The sequence below is a fragment of the Ambystoma mexicanum genome, chromosome 2q (assembly GCF_040938575.1).
Source record: "Ambystoma mexicanum isolate Mex_15411 chromosome 2q, UKY_AmexF1_1, whole genome shotgun sequence".
Taxonomy (NCBI): Eukaryota; Metazoa; Chordata; class Amphibia; order Caudata; family Ambystomatidae; genus Ambystoma; species Ambystoma mexicanum.
The window spans coordinates 13,717,045-13,735,388 of record NC_090924.1 but is presented as its reverse complement, the minus strand read 5'-3'; the positions used below and the strand labels follow the sequence as shown (position 1 = coordinate 13,735,388).

At 47.9% G+C, this 18,344-nt stretch overlaps 1 protein-coding gene across 3 annotated transcripts in view; it reads left to right on the top strand.

Moving 5' to 3' along the window:
• The window catches only part of LOC138569113 (cyclin-dependent kinase-like 4), a 1,540,933-nt gene that overhangs the window by 232,340 nt on the left and 1,290,249 nt on the right, over nt 1-18,344 (top strand). The window lies entirely within an intron of this gene.

Sequence of the window (18,344 nt, the reverse complement as noted above, 5' to 3'; positions counted from 1 at the left end):
TGACATACATAAGTCAGTCAAATAAGCAGTAACATTCCCAAACAAGTCGCACAATTATAACCCAAAGGTGGTAGCGCTGTTATTTCTCTTGCTGGGCGGGATAATGCTCGCCTCCGTGTCTTTAATAGAATCAAGAATTTCTAGTAAGTTATTATGGAAAATCTTTATTCTATGTCAAGACCGGAAGCTCCCATTATGCTTGTTTAAAGCTTACTTACCACAATAGATGCTGGTTGTTCTAGCGGTTTCAGGTAGAATTCCTTGAATATTGATTCACCTGACCAATCCGCCATTCTCATGATATCTTCTAGGCGTACTCCGACCTGAAATGCTTTGGAAGCCATGGCTCCTCTAACGGAGTGGGCCCCGAAATGCAGGGTATCTATTCCTGCTTGAGTCAGAGTCCAGCGCACCCAGCGTGCTAGGGTTGGAGACGAAACTGCCTTGTGCGTTTTACGCAGGGCTATTAGCAGTTGCCCGTTAGGGGAAGTCCTAAGCGGGGCAGTCTGCTCCTCGTAAACTTTTAAGCATTTAACTAGGCAAAGCTTAGGTTGATCTTTGAAAGCGGGGTACGAAATAACCCTCGAGTTACATTTCGTTCTCCTGTGCAAATGGAATACCACCCCATCAGGAGAAAAGGTCCTGCCCGCCAGATCGAGGGCTCTAACGTCAGAGACCCTCCTGCAGGAGACTAAGCAGAGCAATGTAGTAAGTTTGCCTGACAAGGCAGTCCGAGACAGGTCCTTGTTATGCGGCCATGACAGAAAAAGATTCAGAACCTTGTTGACGTCCCAAAGCTTATCATAGCGAGACAGGGGCGGAATTGTAAGTCTTATTCCTTTAAGGAGTCTGCAGACGAGCTGATGCTCTCCAGCTGGAAGCCCTTGAATGAGATCATGCCCGGTGGAAATAGCCGAGCGGTAGGCGTTAACCGTCCTATAGGCGAGGCCTCTTTCAACTAATGAAGCCAGGAAATTTAGGATTTCCTCTATAGGTGCTGAAACTGGATGTGAACCGTTCCTATGGCACCAGTTACTCCAGGCGTTCCAGGAGTTAGAATATCTCTTGAGGGTAGCAGGGGCCCAGCTTTCCTCAATGAGGTTGATTGCCATGGCTGAAATGCCGGGAATCCTCCACCTTGACCTGAAATCCTCCAGGCTGCTAGGTTCAGTGATCCGTTGAGGAGAAGGGGGTGACGCTGTCCTGACGGATCCAGAAGGAGATCTGAAAATTGGGGTAGAAGGATTGGAAAATCCGAAGAAAGTTCCAGAAGAATTGGATACCAGGTCTGAGAGGTCCAGACCGGGGCTATGAGGACCAGGTCGGTATGCTCCTGACGGGCCTTCGCCAGGGTCCTCGCTATCATTGTAAATGGAGGAAAGGCATAGAGAATCCCCTGGGTCCACTGCTGTAGGAATGCATCGGTCGCAGCTGCTGCTGGGTCCGGTCTCCAACTGTAAAAGATGGGTAGCTGGGAGTTGAGACGGGATGCAAAGAGATCTACAGACATGGGGCCCCATGTTCGCTGAAGGCGGAGAAAGACTTCTCTGTCGAGCCTCCAGTCGCTGAAATCTGTGGAGTGACGGGAGTGCCAGTCCGCCACTACGTTTGTGAGCCCTGGGAGATATTCCGCTGTCACCGAGATCTGATGTTCCAGGCAGAAATGCCAAAAATCGTTGGCTAATTCCGCTAGAGGTCTTGACTTGGTCCCTCCCAGATGATTGATGTACCGTACTGCGGAGATGTTGTCCATCTTTAGTAAGATACAACAACTCGCTTTGCCTCTGGCAAAGGAGCGCACAGCGAAAGAGCCGGCGAGAAGCTCCAGACAGTTTATATGCATTTTCAGCTCCTGAGGTGACCAGAACCCTCCTGTGGCTACAGAGCCGCATCTCGCTCCCCAACCGGAGCGACTGGCGTCTGATTCTATGATAATATCGGGGGTGGATCCGAAAATGGCTCTGCCGTTCCAAGCTTCCATATGAGTGAGCCACCAATTGAGCTCCGTGCGCGCAGAGGTCGACAGTGTCAGACGTTGAGAGTAGGAGAGGCTCCGTCTCAGATGCTGACCCTTGAGCCTTTGCAATTCTCTGTAATGAAGAGGACCGGGAAAAATCGCTTGAATGGAAGACGACAGGAGACCGATTACTCTTGCCAACTCTCGAAGAGATATGAGGTCTCTCTGTAGAAGTCTGCGGATCTCCCTCCGTGTCGCATGTATCTTGGCCACGGGAAGATGAAGTTGCGAGTTCAAGGTGTCCACCAAGAATCCGAGAAATTCTAGATTCTGGGATGGACGGAGTACAGATTTCTCCCAGTTTATGAGGAAACCAAGACTGTGCAGTAGGTCGATGGCTATTCTGGCCTGATGCACTACTAGGGCTTGAGAATGAGCCATGAAGATAATGTCGTCTAGATAGACTATTAATCTTACTCCCAGTTCTCTCAAGCGAGCTACTATGGGTCGCAGAAGTTTGGTAAAGGCCCAAGGCGCTGAGGAGAGCCCGAAGGGTAAACTCGTGCACTCCCAGTCTTGGTTTTTCCAGGAAAATCTGAGATAGCTTATGTGGGCCTGGTGAATAGGAACTGCTAGGTAAGCGTCCTTCAAGTCCAGGCGCACAAGCCAATCGTTTGGCCTCAGGATGTCCCTGAGCATGTGTATCCCTTCCATTTTGAAGTGATGGTAGACAATGAAGTCGTTGAGAGCTCTCAAATTTATAACTGGGCGTACTTTTTGCTTCCTGCGAACCAAGAATATGGGACTGAAGAACCTGCCTTGGCTTGAGCAGGGGCGAATCGCTTGTTTTAGATGTAGACTGCGTATTTCGCCATCTAACGCTTCCTCGTCTGCTATGGACATAACTAATGGTGCAGGACGAGTGGTTTGATGAGGTTGAGCAAAAAACTCTAAGCGCAGGCCGCGCGCTGCGTCCCTGATCCATGCATCTCCTGATAAGGAGTCCCATGCCTGTGCAAAAAGAGCTAACCTCCCCCCTACGGGTGTCTGTGGCGCAGGCGCTACAATGGGTACACTGACCTGTAGTTTGCTGTTGGGCTGGATATCTTGCACTTCTTCTCCATCCACAACCTCTTCCCCGCCCTCTTGAGGGGAAGAAAGTGTCTGAGCGGTCCTGCCAAGAATTGTATTGGTCCCGGGATTGCTGAGGTCTTCGATCAAAGGCGAAGCGGCCGGAGGAGCGACCTCTGCCTCGTCCGGCCCTGGAGAAAACCTTAGTAGCGAAAACCCTTCTGATGGAGGCTTGAGCCTTATCCAAGGCTGTAAAGGTGCCGACGAATTTCGACATTTCTTTCATGAATGGGTCTCCAAAAAGCAGACCTTGGGCTGCTGCTCCTGATTCTGTATCTGCTAGCTCGGTTAGTTTGCCGTCAATTTTGTATAAAATACCTTTACGGCGTTCAGCCGAGATGGCGCAACTGGCATTACCCAGTAGACAGAGGGCTCTTTGCGCCCAACCTGAAAGGATTGTTGGATCAATGGGATCACTAGAATCAATGGCCGCCTCGGCCAGGTCCATAATCTTGGCTAGAGGACCAGTAATGTCCAGGACTCTGTCCTGACAGGACTTCCAAGCGCCGTCGATACCCTTTCTCGGGTCTTTCACATTCTTTCCTAGAAATGTGATCATCTTGGAGTCTAATTCCGGGGTGAGGGCTACTTTTCCAGGAATATTGGGACGGGGGCATTCTGCCTTTAATCTGGCCCTTACTTCCTTATCTATTTATTTATTTATTTATTTATTCGTATTTGTTAAGCGCACAGGCAGCCCTTAGGGCATCGTGGCGCTGGTTACAGATATGAACATGACTTCTTGTACATACCGAGAAGTCATAACTTAGTTGCAATAGAAAGGTTTGCAGATATGAACATGACTTGTTATACATACATAGAGGTCATAACTTGGATGCAAGAGAAAAGTAGTAGTTATAGGTGTGTAACTGTGGGTGAGGAGGAGAGAGAGGAGAGGGTGAGCATACACATGATGGGGGAATTAGTTGAACAAAGTGGTTTTCAGTTTTTTTCGGAAGGTGGTGAGAGAGGTTTCTGCTCTGAGCGTGCTAGGTAGTGCGTTCCATAGTTTAGGTGCGATGTAGGGGAAGCTTATTCCGCCTGCTTTAGCTCGCTTGATGCGAGGGACCCTAAGTAGGTTAGTGTGGCATTGTCTCGTTGGCCTATTGGTGTGAGATCTAACTAGCGTGTCAGACAGGTATGAAGGTGCAGTCAGGTTAATACATTTGTGTGCGGTGGTAAGTATTTTAAATGTAATGCGCTCTTTAACAGGTAGCCAATGTGCTTCCCTTCTGGCTTTCGCAATGTGGTCTCTTTTAGGTATATTGAGGGCTGCTCTTAGTGCATTATTTTGTGTTATTTGAAGTTTATTGAGATTGGAGTTGGAAGTGCCCGCCAGTAGCGCATTACAATAGTCTAGTTTGGCTCCAATGGTGGCTCTGGCAATGGATAGGCAGTTATCTTTAGTTAGGAATGGTTTGATTGCATTGATAAGCTTGGTACTCAGGGCGGAAGCAGAGACAATGGAGTTGACTTGCTTCTCCATGGAGAGTGATGCGTCAATGTGGACTCCTAGTGTTTTTACCGAAGGTAGAACTGGGATGACACAATTGTCAATGCAGAAGTTGGTGAAGAGGGGGTCGAGGTTTGTGAGGGTGGGTTTTTGGCCGAGGATGAGGATTTCGGTCTTGTCTCCGTTAAGGCATAGACCGTTTGTGGCCATCCATGCTTGGATGGTGGCGTATATATTCTGGAGGGTGGCTGCGTCCTGGTGGTAGAGTCCTGTGAGCGGGAGGAGTACTTGGGTATCGTCAGCGTAGTTGGTGTATGTGATCCCAAGTGCGTCCAGTTTATCAAAGAGTGGTTTGGTGAAAAGATTATAGAGGGTAGGAGCCGTACATGAGCCCTGAGGGACTCCATACCTGATGGTGGTAGGCTCTGCGTTGGCTGTATTGGAAAACACTTTCATCACTCTACCTTCGAGGAAGGAGGTGATCCAATTTGTGGCTTGTTTAGAGAAATGTGCGGCCTGTGTGAGATGGTTGGTGAGGATGGCGTGGTCGACTAGATCAAATGCTGCTGAGAGGTCTAGGAGGAGCAGAAGGGCCGGCTTGCCTTTGTCTAGGATCAGGGTAATTTGATTCTTAAGATCTAGTAGGGCAGTTTCGGTGCCATGACCTTTGCGGAATCCAGACTGCCTTTTACCTAGGACAGAGTTGTTTTCTATGTAGGCCTGTATCTGCATATGTGCAGCTTTATCAAGGATTTTTAAGAGAAATGGAACCGTAGTAATAGGCCGATAATTGTTAGGTTGAGCAGGGTCCAGGGTTGGTTTCTTTAAGAGTGGGCGTACCCATGCCTCTTTAAGGCTGTCAGGAACATTGCCAGTCTTGAATGAGGCGTTAATGAATGCTGTGATGATTGGTGCGAGGGGGGTCGCACATTCTTTAATGATATTAGGGGGGCATATGTCGCCTTTACATCGAGATGGTTTGAGCTGTTTGAGGATGTGGAGAGTGTCTGACTCGGTGATTGGGGAGAAATCGAATTTGGAGGTGTGCTCGTCTTTGGTGTTATTGACGGAGAGGGTCTGCTGGGTGTGCAGTGCCTTAGAGTGTTCTGCTATTTTATTTTGAAGGAGGTCTATTTTATTTAACATTGCTGTTTGAATGCTGTTACACCAGGTCTCATCCTTAACAATCTCATCTGTGCAAATTGGGGGGATGGTGAGCTCTTTAAAGATGGTGAAGAGCTCTTTTGAGTGGGAGTTGGCTTCCAGGATACGTTTATTGTAGGTTTCTGATTTCGCCTGGAATATGGCATGTTTGTATTTTTTAGAGATACTGAGAAAGTCTACTTTGGTGGTGTCACATGGATTGGCCTGCCATGTTTTGAGGGCTTGGCGTTTGCATTGGCGTAGATTTAATAAGTCCTCCGTGAACCATGAGTTGGAGTGAAACGATTTTTTTGCTTTTTTGTTTTCAAGAGGGGCTGCGGTATTGATGGCGTGGGTGAGTGTGTCTTTGAGGATCTCTGCTAGTATGCAGGGGTCAGAGGAGAACGGTGGCGCTAGGCAAGGGATGTTGAGAAGGGGACGTATATTTTCTGCTGTAAGTTTTTTAGCACTTCTGGCTAGCATGGCCGGTGCTGGTATAAGGGGTGTGGAGTAGGAGGTTATGGGAATGCAGAATTGAAGGCAGTTGTGATCAGTCCATGGAAGGGCTGTGTTGGAGTTGAGGGTGGAGCCACAGTTGTGATCAGCTACCCAATCTAGGATACGGCCTTTGTTGTGGGTCGGGGCAGTGACTATTTGTGTGAATCCTAGATCTGTGAGGTTTCTGGTGAGGGTGATAGCTTCTTTGTCAAGTTTATCATTATATCCAAGGTTAAGGTCTCCTAAAAACAATGTTTTGGAAGTTTGTTTAATGTTTTTTCCAAGAAGATGGTTGACTATGCCTTTGAAGTTATTGGAGGGTCCTGGGGGTCTGTATATGACATGAATGTTTACTGTGTCTTTGGGGGAGAGGGTGAGTTTGGCTGAGAGGATGTCAATGGGGTCTTCCCCTGTGGTAGGAGTCTGTCTTAAGGCTAGGGTGTCTTTAAAGATTAGTGCGACTCCACCTCCCATTTTTGCTGATCTGTCTTGTCTTAGGATCGTGTAACCTGATGGTACAGCTAAGCTGATAGTTGGGCCAGAGGCAGGGTGCAGCCATGTTTCTGTTATGGCTAATATGTCTAGGTCTTGGTTGGTGATGATGTCATTGACTTCTAAAGCGTGGGCGTTGAGTGAGCGTACATTTAATAGAGCACATTTAAGGTGTTGGAGCTTATTTGGTAGAGTAGGCTTGAGGTTGGTACTAGGGGTACAGTTTTTGGTAGTGTGAGTAGGCTTGTTAGTCGAGTGATATCTGACTTCACAATGGTCGTGTGGGGTTGGAGCGAGCTTAGGGGACCTGATAGGGTGCTTGCGGGTTGTGGTGTATGGTGGGCAGCAGGTCTTGGCGTGAGTGCGAGAGCCTAGGCGTGAGTTTCTAGGTGTGACCTGCATGGGTGTGGAGAGGAGAGCTAGATGGGGTGTGCGTGTTCTGAGTCTGTATTGTCTGAGTAAGATCTCTGGAGGAGTGGCGTGTGTGGTGGTGTGTCTGGGCTCCATGAAGTGGCTGTTGGGTTGCCCTGAGGGCACGGAGTAGTCAGTAGTACTAGTCAGTAAGGTGTAGACTAGACCCGTGAAGAGGTACAGTGTGTGGCGGCAGTACATGTTGAGATAAGTTAGCGAGTAAAGTCTCAAGCGACCCTAAGGCGCAACACAATATCACAATGGTGTCTGGGCGACCATAAGGTGCTACACAATATCACAGTGGTCTCTGGGCGACCATAAGGTGCTACACAATATCACAGTGGTCTCTGGGCGACCATGAGGTGCTACACATATCACAGTGGTCTCTGGGCGACCATGAGGTGCTACACAATATCACAGTGGTCTCTGGGCGACCATAAGGTGCTACACAATATCACAGTGGTCTCTGGGCGACCATAAGGTGCTACACAATATCACAGTGGTCTCTGGGCGACCATAAGGTGCAGATGCTATTATCAAGTGACAGCATATTGCAATGCAGGGCAAGAGCATGGTTAGTTGGCTACAGATTATGCATTGAAATATTTTTGTTGCAGTTCGAGAGCACAACGGTGCAGGTGGGACCTTGGACGTAGCAATGTTGGGAGGAGCATGTCTGTGGAGGCTGAGAACAGTTCAGGACTCTAACTCGCGGGTCGGGAGTGGATTGTGGAGGAGGGGGGCAGTATGCTTACCCTGTGGGTGGACGGCAAGGGGTCCTGGCTCTAGGCTCGACGGTGTAGACAGGCTGAAGACAGGCACAGTGCCTTCGTGGTGGGCCGGCTCCAAGCCTGCCGGCTTGTGGTTGGCTCCCAAGTAGGGGAGAGGAGCCAATCACGATGCTTGTAGGGCTGTGGGGCCGAGTGGAGTGTTGTGGCAGTGACGGTCGGCCATCTTGGAGTGGGGCAGACCTCGTGTCTCCCAATGGTGGCTAGATGCACTCCAGTGCAGTAATGGGGCAAGTCCTACGTGGAAGTGGGCCCCTGGGCAATCAGGAGCGGCGCGGATATATTAATAAATAATCCGCCGCGAATTGCTGAAAAACGGCACACTCGCGCTCCGAAATCTAGAGGCTTGCGAAGTCTGTTCATGATGTAATTGGTTGTTCTGGACGAAGGTTCCCAGTCAGAGGATCTGGGGTGCACAAGATCTTCTGGAGCAAACATCCCGCTGGAAGTGGGGGGTTCCTCCGTTACCTTCTTGGGGATGGGGACTGCCACAATCCCAGAGGTAGAGGGTCGCGACCCTATAGTTTGAGAATCCTCATCAGAGGATGAAAGGTGATGGTAGTTATCATAGACCCCTCTATCTTCGTCATCAGTGCCCTGTTGTTCTCCCTCCGGGCTTGAGGGTCTAATACCCCTATTGTCTTCCTCGGGGTAAGAGGGTCTTTCGAGGGAAGGGTAGTCCTTCCTGTCCATGAAGGCTTTTTTAAGCCTGGAGAAGGCGTCTGAGACGGCAGCGGTGGCAGGAGTAGGCTGGCTCGGGGGGGTCATGGAGTCTCTGCTCCTACGAGCCGGAGTACATCCCCCATCTATAAGGTGCTTTCTTTTGCGTGTTTTCTTTTTCCCCGTTGGGGAGGTCTCCTGAAGATGCTCCTCCATACTGTCTAGGCGCTGCTGGATAGGCAGGAGCATCTCGGATACTGCCTTCTTGATGGTGGTCTCCACTGAGGATCCCAGCACCTTTTTGAGGCTGTCTGCCATTGCCACCTCATCTATGTGATACTCTTCCTCCTCATGATCAGACCAATCCTGATCTGCCTGGGGAAAGTACTGAGCTGCCATAATCAACTTCAAATGCACCTTTTTTTTTTTTTTTTTAAATATAAATGTAAATGCTCTTAGTGGGCAACAGACAGCCTTCTCTCAGCCCACTCAATTTCAGACAAGGAAGGTGTGGAGCACGATACCTTGCTGAAAAGAAAAATCAATCTATTTCTGTGGAAGTTATCTGCGATTTCCTTCGATTTCGTTTTCTTTCTTTTTTTTTTTTTTTTTTTATAATGTTGAAAGGAAAGGAAAGGGGGCTCGTAATTGCAGCTGGCGCTCGCTTTCAAAATCCGTTGTAAAAGCAACGGAAATGACAAGCGAGCGCCAGCTGTTTGAGGAAAGGACTCAGGGAGCAGAGGCTCCCTCTAGTGGCCACGGAAGGCCACCGCAGCGAAATGCAGCGAAATGCTCTCCGTGTGCGGCCTTCCCGGGCTCTGTGGGAGTGAAGAGCGAGCCGGGGCCGCGCACGGAGGGGTGAATAAATTAAAAGGGCCGCTCGCGAACGCGAGGGCTCCTGACAGCAGCAGAGATCCTCTCGCGGCAGCGAAGCTGCTAACGCGGAGGATCGAGTGAAACTGACAATGAAGCGCGTTACGCGCGCGTGTACTTATTATATTTACAAACGCTAAATAAAATATGTAAATATATCATTCACCTTATTAAAATATATTTAAATATATTTAAATTAAACATTTTTTTTTTTTATATAAACAAGTAGATAAAAAATGGGTACTTATCTTTGCTGTGAGCAGCAAGAAAGAGGAAGTGACATAATTTGTATGACTGTTTATATGGACAGCCAGTTATTCATTGGTGGACTAAGTCACATGTTAGTGACCCTTTGCTGGACCTTTCCTGAAGCATCTTGGGAAATGGAGTTTTTCTTGGACTTACACTGTTTTTGTTAATGTTTACTAAGTTCGTTGTGTTTTTTCATGCACCTTTTGTCTGCCACGCACTCCTGCGCTTTCAATAAGGTGCATTAACACTTGCTGCTGAGCTTTCTATTTATATATTAATAAAAGAAAGAGAAGCATAATGGGAGCCTCCGGTCTTGACATAGAATATGTCCTCACGTGTCTTTAGAAAGTCTCTATTAGTGTCTGCAGTCGTGCACTGTGGGGATAATTACTTCAATCATGAGATTTAATCTTAATTTGGTACTGGCTGGCTTCGAAAAGCAAAATGCATTTCTTACACACGTATTAGCAGACCTCTTGGACTAAGGTGCAAACATGCCAATAATCCAAGATGGCCACTTTATAATTTACTTTAGGGTATGTCGCAGTAGACTTGATGACGTAATAATGACGTTAAATTAAAATGTTAGTTGGCCGTGCGGATGCGTGTTAAAGTGGCATTGCGAGCTGATTGGTGTTAAGTGGTATTATGTGTCTCATATGAATGTAGAATTCAGTGTGTGTATGCCTACCTAACCACTGATCTAATGTACTTGGTAAGTAAGTGAGGGGAATATTGCCCGGCTTAAGAGGTTTTATGTGCATCTGTTTTATGTAGATGCAGGCACATACCTGTGCGGTGTTAGTAACCCAAGGCAAATGTTCAAGTCTACTCGTTGTAAGAAACATAAAGGTCTCTCACCCGCTAGTCCCCAGGGATCTGTCATCCATGTGGCCAGGGCACAGCCATCACTTTTGGATCCAGTTCCTGGGGGTGGACCAGTACGGAAAGATCACCTGGGTGCGGGCTCCTTGGGGAGTGGAAGTGGGACACTGGATGGCGAGACGCGGTATCCCTTTCCTTGTTATACCTTTACTCCATCCTACCGAGTAGGATACTTAGTTACTCAACCCCCCCATTTTCCGACACAAGCACTTTCTCACGGACAGCTCACTGTGATAGAAAATGGACTAACACCCGAGCCGTATACCTGACATGTCCCAATACAATGGTCAGGCAATTACTAATCATTACACACAGATGACTTCCATCATACTTCCCCACATGGATAAAAGGTGGACCACGAAAGCACACTCTGAGCAAGGCGAAGGAAGTAGCAGTTTCAAGGTGGCAGTTTAATATGAAGCGAGATATGGCAAGACCGAAGAGGATTGCAAGGAGGGAAGTGCCCCTGACCTTTTCACCGAAAGTCTGTTACTTTCATGAACCTTCGAGAATAAGTAATGTAAGACCCGGAATCAACGCTGAAGAAACCAGCATTGTGTTTCAGAGGTACCCGGGGCTCTCCCGCGTCAATACTCAAGGCTGGGAGAATCGTTTGCTGCCGTGGTACTATCCTTGGCTCCTACAACAAAGCAGCACCAGTGAAGTCAGCACAGCAGGTGAGTTGCGGAGACTGATACCAGAAGAGAACAGTGTATGAAGTGTATATGGCAAGTGACGCGAACATAATTAAACAGCACATGAGTGATTGAACTTTGAACCCAAGATATGATACCTTAGATGGGAGTGGTCTGGCAACCACGTGGCTGCTCATTCGAAATTCTCTGTTGGGTATCCAACTGAAAGGTGGCAAATGTTACAAGAAAAGGAATTGTGAAATCGAAGTGGTTGTGCCACGGGTCAAGCAAAACCCTGAGCACATTCAAAAGTCTTTGATTTTAAGAATATAAAGAAAGTAGATGAAGTTGTTCCGAGCCCGGCGGAGGGAGATCAGCTAAGAACTTTTTGTTAAAGCAAGTTTGTGTTGAGAAGTTTCATGTGGAATTGAAATTAGTCTGAACCCGGCTGAGGGAGACTAATTGTGTTAAAGGGATCTGAGCCCGGCTGAGGAGGATCCGGGTGAATAGTGAATCGTCTAAGAAATTGAATACTTGTGAAAGTTTAATTTACTTTGTCGCATTAGGCCCATCTGAATGAAGAGACTGTGAAAGACAAAGAGACTTGGGCACAGAAGGCCCTGATGCTAATGATAGAACTGTATCCTCATGCTAGAGAAGCCAGAGACTGTGCTCAGCTCGAGTGAACCGCCTTATCGCGTGCTGAAAACGTGGGGAAGGGAAGCCAACCGCCTGAACATTCTGATATATAATTTTGTGAACACTTCTTTCTTTTTCGATCCATTGTTTACCCACACTTTTTTTGTATTTAGAGGTAAGGATTGGCAATATGTTTATTAGTATAGGCCCTTTTATCTTGACAAGACACCACTAGGACTGAGTTATTATTTGATGGTCGTAGCTTGCTCCCATCTGTAGATTTAGGATTAGATGGGCATTTTTCAACCCTTTGAAGTTCAATGAACACCCTTGAACTGTGTCTGTCTTGCTGTTGATACCATGCCTTCCTTATACTGTGCAGTACCAAATAAAGATGATTACATGAAACCGCTGGCTGGGTGAGCTATGCGGGCTAAGTGTATCAATCAATTGGAAAGAGTAACAGTTTCAACTTTCTGTGTATGCCTACACATCAAAACTATGATGCAACCCTTTGAAGTAGATACATTTGTGGTTATGTTTGCAAACTTTGTACATTGTCATTTCTCGAGGATCACAGTTTCATAGTACAGTTATTACATATGTATAGAAAATTATTCTACAAGTTTGCTTAATTAAATACAATACAGGTTTAGGTACATTGAAAATATTATGATTATACATAATAGATATGTCATTATTCGCGTTGTGCAAGGGTATCTATAGAACATGGTAATTCAGAGTTGTATCTGCGTATATTACAATTTGTCGCTGGTCATGGAAGCGGCCGCACTTATCAAGTTAATTTGGACCTATTAGAGCCTGTGTCCCGATAGCAATAGGGGTTGTCACGTTCAGATCTATTTACACAAATAGTGCATACCGTCTAAAGCAATTTATACAGTTGACGATAATATTTTCAAGTATAGTTCCAATCATTATAAAGTGGGTGATCTACTAAGGTCCAATGGGGATTTAGTAAATGGAGTGTCCACACACAATACCACTTAACAGGCATCTGCATGAACAACTGACATATTGTAATTTAACGTCATCAATATGACGTCATCGCGTCTACCGTGACGTCCCTTAACGTAACACATAAAGTGGCCATCTTGGATAATTGGCTTGTTCGCGCCTTAGTCCAAGAGATCTGCTAATGCGTGGGTAAGATATGCATTTTGCTTTTCACTGCTTTTCAAAGCCAGCCATTACCACATTAAGATTAAATTGCATCGAATTGAAGTCATTATCCCCACTGACACTAATAGAGACTTTCTAAAGGCAGGTGAGGACATATTCTTCCACACAGTAATGTGGAATACGCATTACTGTGTCACTGTGTTCTGAAGTTTGTGGTAAAATAGGCCTTTTCCCCCCCTCGCAGGATTCTCAAACTTAGGTGGCCTCTCCACTGGGTACCAAATACGCATTACTGTGTTCTGAAATTTGTGGTAAACTAGGGCTTGCCCCTCACTCCCTTTCCGCTTGCTCTCGTCTATTTCCCCCCTCCCTCCTATTCCATGGTGTTCTCTATCTCGCCTATCTTCTCTAACTGCTTCTCCATTGACTATCCTGCTCTCCTCACTAAATCTGGCAGGAAAAAGTTTATAAAGGACATCCTGGTCTCCAACCCAGGCCTCCTTATCGCTGACACCTACACCAGTGCCTCCTCCAAGGAAACTCTCTCTGACATCCTCTTTTTCGTGCCTTTGCCTGACCTATGGACCCTTCATATGGTCTCTGTGCTCTCTCCCTTCTCCTCTTCTCCCATTAATGGTGGCACCCGTTGGGATGTCCTCTTGGCCTCCTTCCACTCCTCTAAGGCCATTATTAATGTCTACACTAACAGGACCGTCTTGGTCCAAGGCCCTCAGGCCAACCTTCACCTCTTTGATAGACGCTTCCCGCGCCTCATCAACTTCCCTTCCTCTCCTGCTGTCCACCCTCCTCTGTCCTCGGCTACCTTGCCTCCACCCTCCCTCCCTGCCCCCTCTTGTGCTCCTTCACCTCTGCAGGGTGTACCTCTGATCTGTACCCCTCCCCGGAAATCCTCCAAGGCTGGCAATCTTCTCCACATTGCCACTCTTAACTCTCGCTCTGCCGTCAAACATTCCTCTGACATCTGTCGCCTTCTTGAGGAACTGGACCTTGACGTCCTCGGTCTCACCGAGACATGGTTCACAGCCAGCTCTGTCACCAGCTTTGACACACTCCTACCTGACGGCTACAAGATCCTCTCCGTGCCCAGGCTCAACCGTGCTGGGGGGGTGTGGCCCTTATCTTCCCTGAGTGGATTCCTGCCACTGTCACTCCTACGCAGACCTACTCCTCTTTTGAATGCCTTGTCTGCCGACTCTCTCTCTCTCTCTCCTAGCCAGTCCCTTACCGTGGCTACTATCTATCGACCACCTGGTCAAATATCCTCCTTCCTCTCTGAATGGGCGGACCTCTCCTCCTCACTCCTGTCCTCAACCACTCAACTCCTCTTTCTTGGAGACTTCCACATCCACCTGGATGCCTCCTGTCCCCCCTCTGTACTCTTTCGCGACCTCTGCGACGCTCTCTCACTCTCTAGTCTCCCGTCTGGGCCGACTCATTCTGCAGGGCACACTCTTGATGCTCTGATCTCTTCTGACCTTCCCCTCTCTGTCCCTCTCTCCACTCCCCTCTCCTGGAGTGATAACTTTCTCCTATCCTCCCACCTCACCTTCCATACCCCACAGGCAAAGCCACCCTCATCACTGCCACCCTCCTTCTCGGTCATCCGACCCATGAAGCGCGTGTCAGTTGAGGCTTTCGCTGCCACCTTCTCGCCCTCCCTCCCCCTTTGGCTGACTCCCACCCTGACACAGCCCTCTCCAAGCTTCACTCTGCTATATCTGATACTCTTTATATCCTTGCCCCTGTCGTGAGAATCCGCCTGAAGCCCAAAGCCAAATGTAACTCCTGGTATGACTCGGATCTCGTCACCCTTAAACGCAAGTGCAGGGTGGCAGAGAGGAAATGGCGTGCTTCATGTGCATCCTCTGACAAACTGGCCTGCCGCCTACTCCAAAGGCAATACCGGCTCTCCGTTCTCACCAAGAAGAGAGCCCTTATCCAAGTCTGCATCTCAGCGGCATCTAATAATTCGGCTGAACTCTTTAAAATCTGCAAGGAGCTGGCCAACCCTGCTGCAGTCTCTACCTCTCCTGTCCCCTCCCAGGCCCTCTGCACGGCACTGGCCTCTCACTTAATTTCAAAAACTCAGGACACCCTGTCCTCGCTCTCCTCCTACCACCTCCCCCCCTCTATTCCCTGCTCTTCCTCTGGCCCTTCTGCAGCCACCCCTCCTCCCTCCTTCTCTGCTTTTCCCCTTTTTTCTGCTGACGAGGGTTCGTGACAAGTCAGATCTATGAAAGTCTCGTCAAAACAGGTCCACCCATGCTCCTCCAAAACCATCAAGGACCACATCGACTCCTTGGCTGACTTCTGCAATCACTCCTTCGCCTCTGGAGTCTTCCCATCCTCCCTCAAGCACTCCCTTGTGCACCCCCTTCTTAAGAAACCCTCGTCCGACCCCTCCTGCCTTGCTAACTATCGCCCAATCTTTATCACCCCCTTCCTGAGCAAGCCCCTGGAGAAACTGGCCATCTCCCAGCTTAATCTCCATGCTGAATCTGTTGGTAGCCTTCACGACCATCAGTCTGGCTTCAGAGCTGTCAGAAGCAAGGAAACTGCTCTCCTGAACATCCGTGAGGACCTGCTCTTGAACCTTGACTCAAACACTCCTTGTGTTCTCATTTTACTTGATCTCTCCTCTGCCTTTGATACTGTCAACCATACCATCCTGTTCAACTGTCTCTGTGATAACCTGGGTATCACTGGTCAGGCTCTGGCGTGGCTGTCCTCTTTCCTCTCCAATCGAGCCTCCCAGGTCCAACTGGGGTCCTTCCTCTCTGACATCTTTTTCTCTACCTGTGGTGTCCCCCAGGGATCTAACCTCTCTCCCTGGCTGTTCAACCAGTACTTGGCACTTCTTGCCCACCGCATCGCCGCTCTCTGCCCCAACTTACAGTGCTATGCGGATATTACCCAGCTCATTTTCAGGCTACCCTCGGCCTCCTCTTCTCCTTCCCTCATCTCTGACTGTCTTTCTGCTATCCAGGAATGATGTGCCGCCAATGACCTCTGCCTTAATGCCAGTAAGACTGAGATTCTACTCATCGGCCCAGCACACCCACTCCCTCCTTCCCTGCAGCTCTCTGGCCGGCCTCTCTTGGCCCTCTTCCTGCTCCTACCTGCAAGGCTAAAAATCTTCGACTCCACACTCTTTCTCTCATCACATATCTGACGTCTCCAAGAAGTCACACTACCAGCTTCATCTCCTCAGAGGTATCCTTCCTTTCCTCTCCTTCCCCCAGGAGCTCACTGTCTCTAGAGCCCTGGTTCTCTCGAAGCTGGACTACTGTAACAGCCTCTATCTAAATCTACCTGCCTCTACTCTCCGCCCTTTGCAACTCATCCAGAACAGGACTGCGAGACTTGTCTTTTGCCACAAGCCCGGGGACCGTATCTCTCCAGGACTGAAATCGCTACACTGGCTCCCAGTGGCTGCGAGGATTAAGTTCAAAACGCTCTGCATTGTCCACAAGGCCTTCTGAGGCCTCGGGCCATAATACATTCAACTCTATCTTCCTAAATATCTTCCTTCTCGAGCTCTTCGCTCATCCACCTCCAACTCCCTCAGGGTCAGCCGCTTCTCCAAGCAACGAGTTGGGGGTAGATCTCTCTCCGCAGCAGGGGACTCCCTCTGGAACAGCCTTCCTGCCTCTCTGAAACTTGAGGAGAACAATCTCCGGTTCCGGAAGCACCTCAAAACCTTCCTATTTGCCTCCGCTTTCTCTCCCTCTCTACCCTGTTAATATTACTGTAACTGCAATGAATCTGAAAAGGGGCCACTCACCTATCCCGCTCCGTAGCCCTGTCACCCCCCCCCTGCACTGCCTCCTTGGCAACCCCTGCACTTGTGGGACTGTCTCTGTATCCCTACTGCCCTCCCTCCCAGTACTTGTCTGCACTTATCTTGCACTTGCCACCAGCTGGCCCTTATTAGTTATATTGTTTCTAACTAACCTGTACTGCACTTCTCCTCTCCCTTTCCCCCTGGCACTTTTCCCTTCCCCTCCACCCTTCTTGCGCGATCTGAATGACACCTGGCCTAGTAGGATCGTTGTCTGTCTCCCTATGTTCCCCCCCGCGCCTCGTCGCGCCTTGAAACTCTTGTGTATAGGCGCTTTATAAATGCCACATCATATCATATCACAGCATTTAATTGCTAAAATACGGTCCTCATTATACAGCCATGCAAGCCTGGACAACAGTACTAGATGAGTAATCCTCACCGTACCTCCTTGTCTATTGGATAATGAAGAGTGGATTTGCGCACAATATATTTTGACACACTTTGGTACTCTTACACAGAACTTGTATATATGTATATCCACAGATGTAAGCTTGTGAATACCCGTATTTCACACAGATGTCCTTCCCGGGCCCCTTTATCCCCAATCATCGCTTCACATATTCTCCTTACAATAAGGTAGGCCTGCCACTAGGCATTTCACCATGAGACTAATGTAACCTGATACTCTAGTCTGGTATTAGATACATTATAAACGCCGTAAATATTATACTAGGTGGAGTCATCCCACTCTCGTACTCAGAAATCTGCTGAGAGCATAATCCTAAGAAGACTTTCACAGTTCAACTATCCCTATGCAGTCATTGAGGTGAATTCAAAATGCCTATTTAAAAGTCTTGTTGGTAACGTTTTGTGAAAATAGTAATATTGTACTTGTTTACAACCCCTTTACTAATGTAAGTTCTTTACTTACCCTTTGTAGACAAATGAAGTATGAAGCTATATTGACACAACCTTTATTAAAGACTTGCTACTCCTGACGAAGGGATACATTTCCTGAAATGCGTAAAGCTTGTGGTTTTGTTTATTATTATTACTTGTGTATTAAATAAATAAAAAAGGTATACTAACATGTCAGTACAGTCAAAAGCACCCTAATTATGTCTAATTGTACCAAAATTGTGTATGACACTCTATAAGCACTGAATGAGCTTTTTCAGTAAAAACGGTGTGCAGGGGACGGGAGCTTCCACGAGTTTAGGATACTACTGTTTTCTTGGTATACTCTCATGTCAGGGCTTTTCTATATGAACACACGTGCATCTGCCTGGTATACTCTCCTGCCAGGGCTTTCTTTATATGTGCACTGCACACACTTAATAGATTTAATGGTCTCTTATATTTATTCTGTTCTGTATTGACTCTGCATGGTGTCCTATTCTGCCAGGTCTTACTGTGTAGGTATACAGCGGTATGCAGTGATTTTTGTCAAATGGATAATAATGAACAGTCATGATCCCATCAAAGGAGCACAGTTCCCATTCAGAAATACCAGGAAAGCAAGAAACTTCATATCAGTCAGTGGGTCAACAGTGGCTTCAAGCCTGGCACAAATGGCATT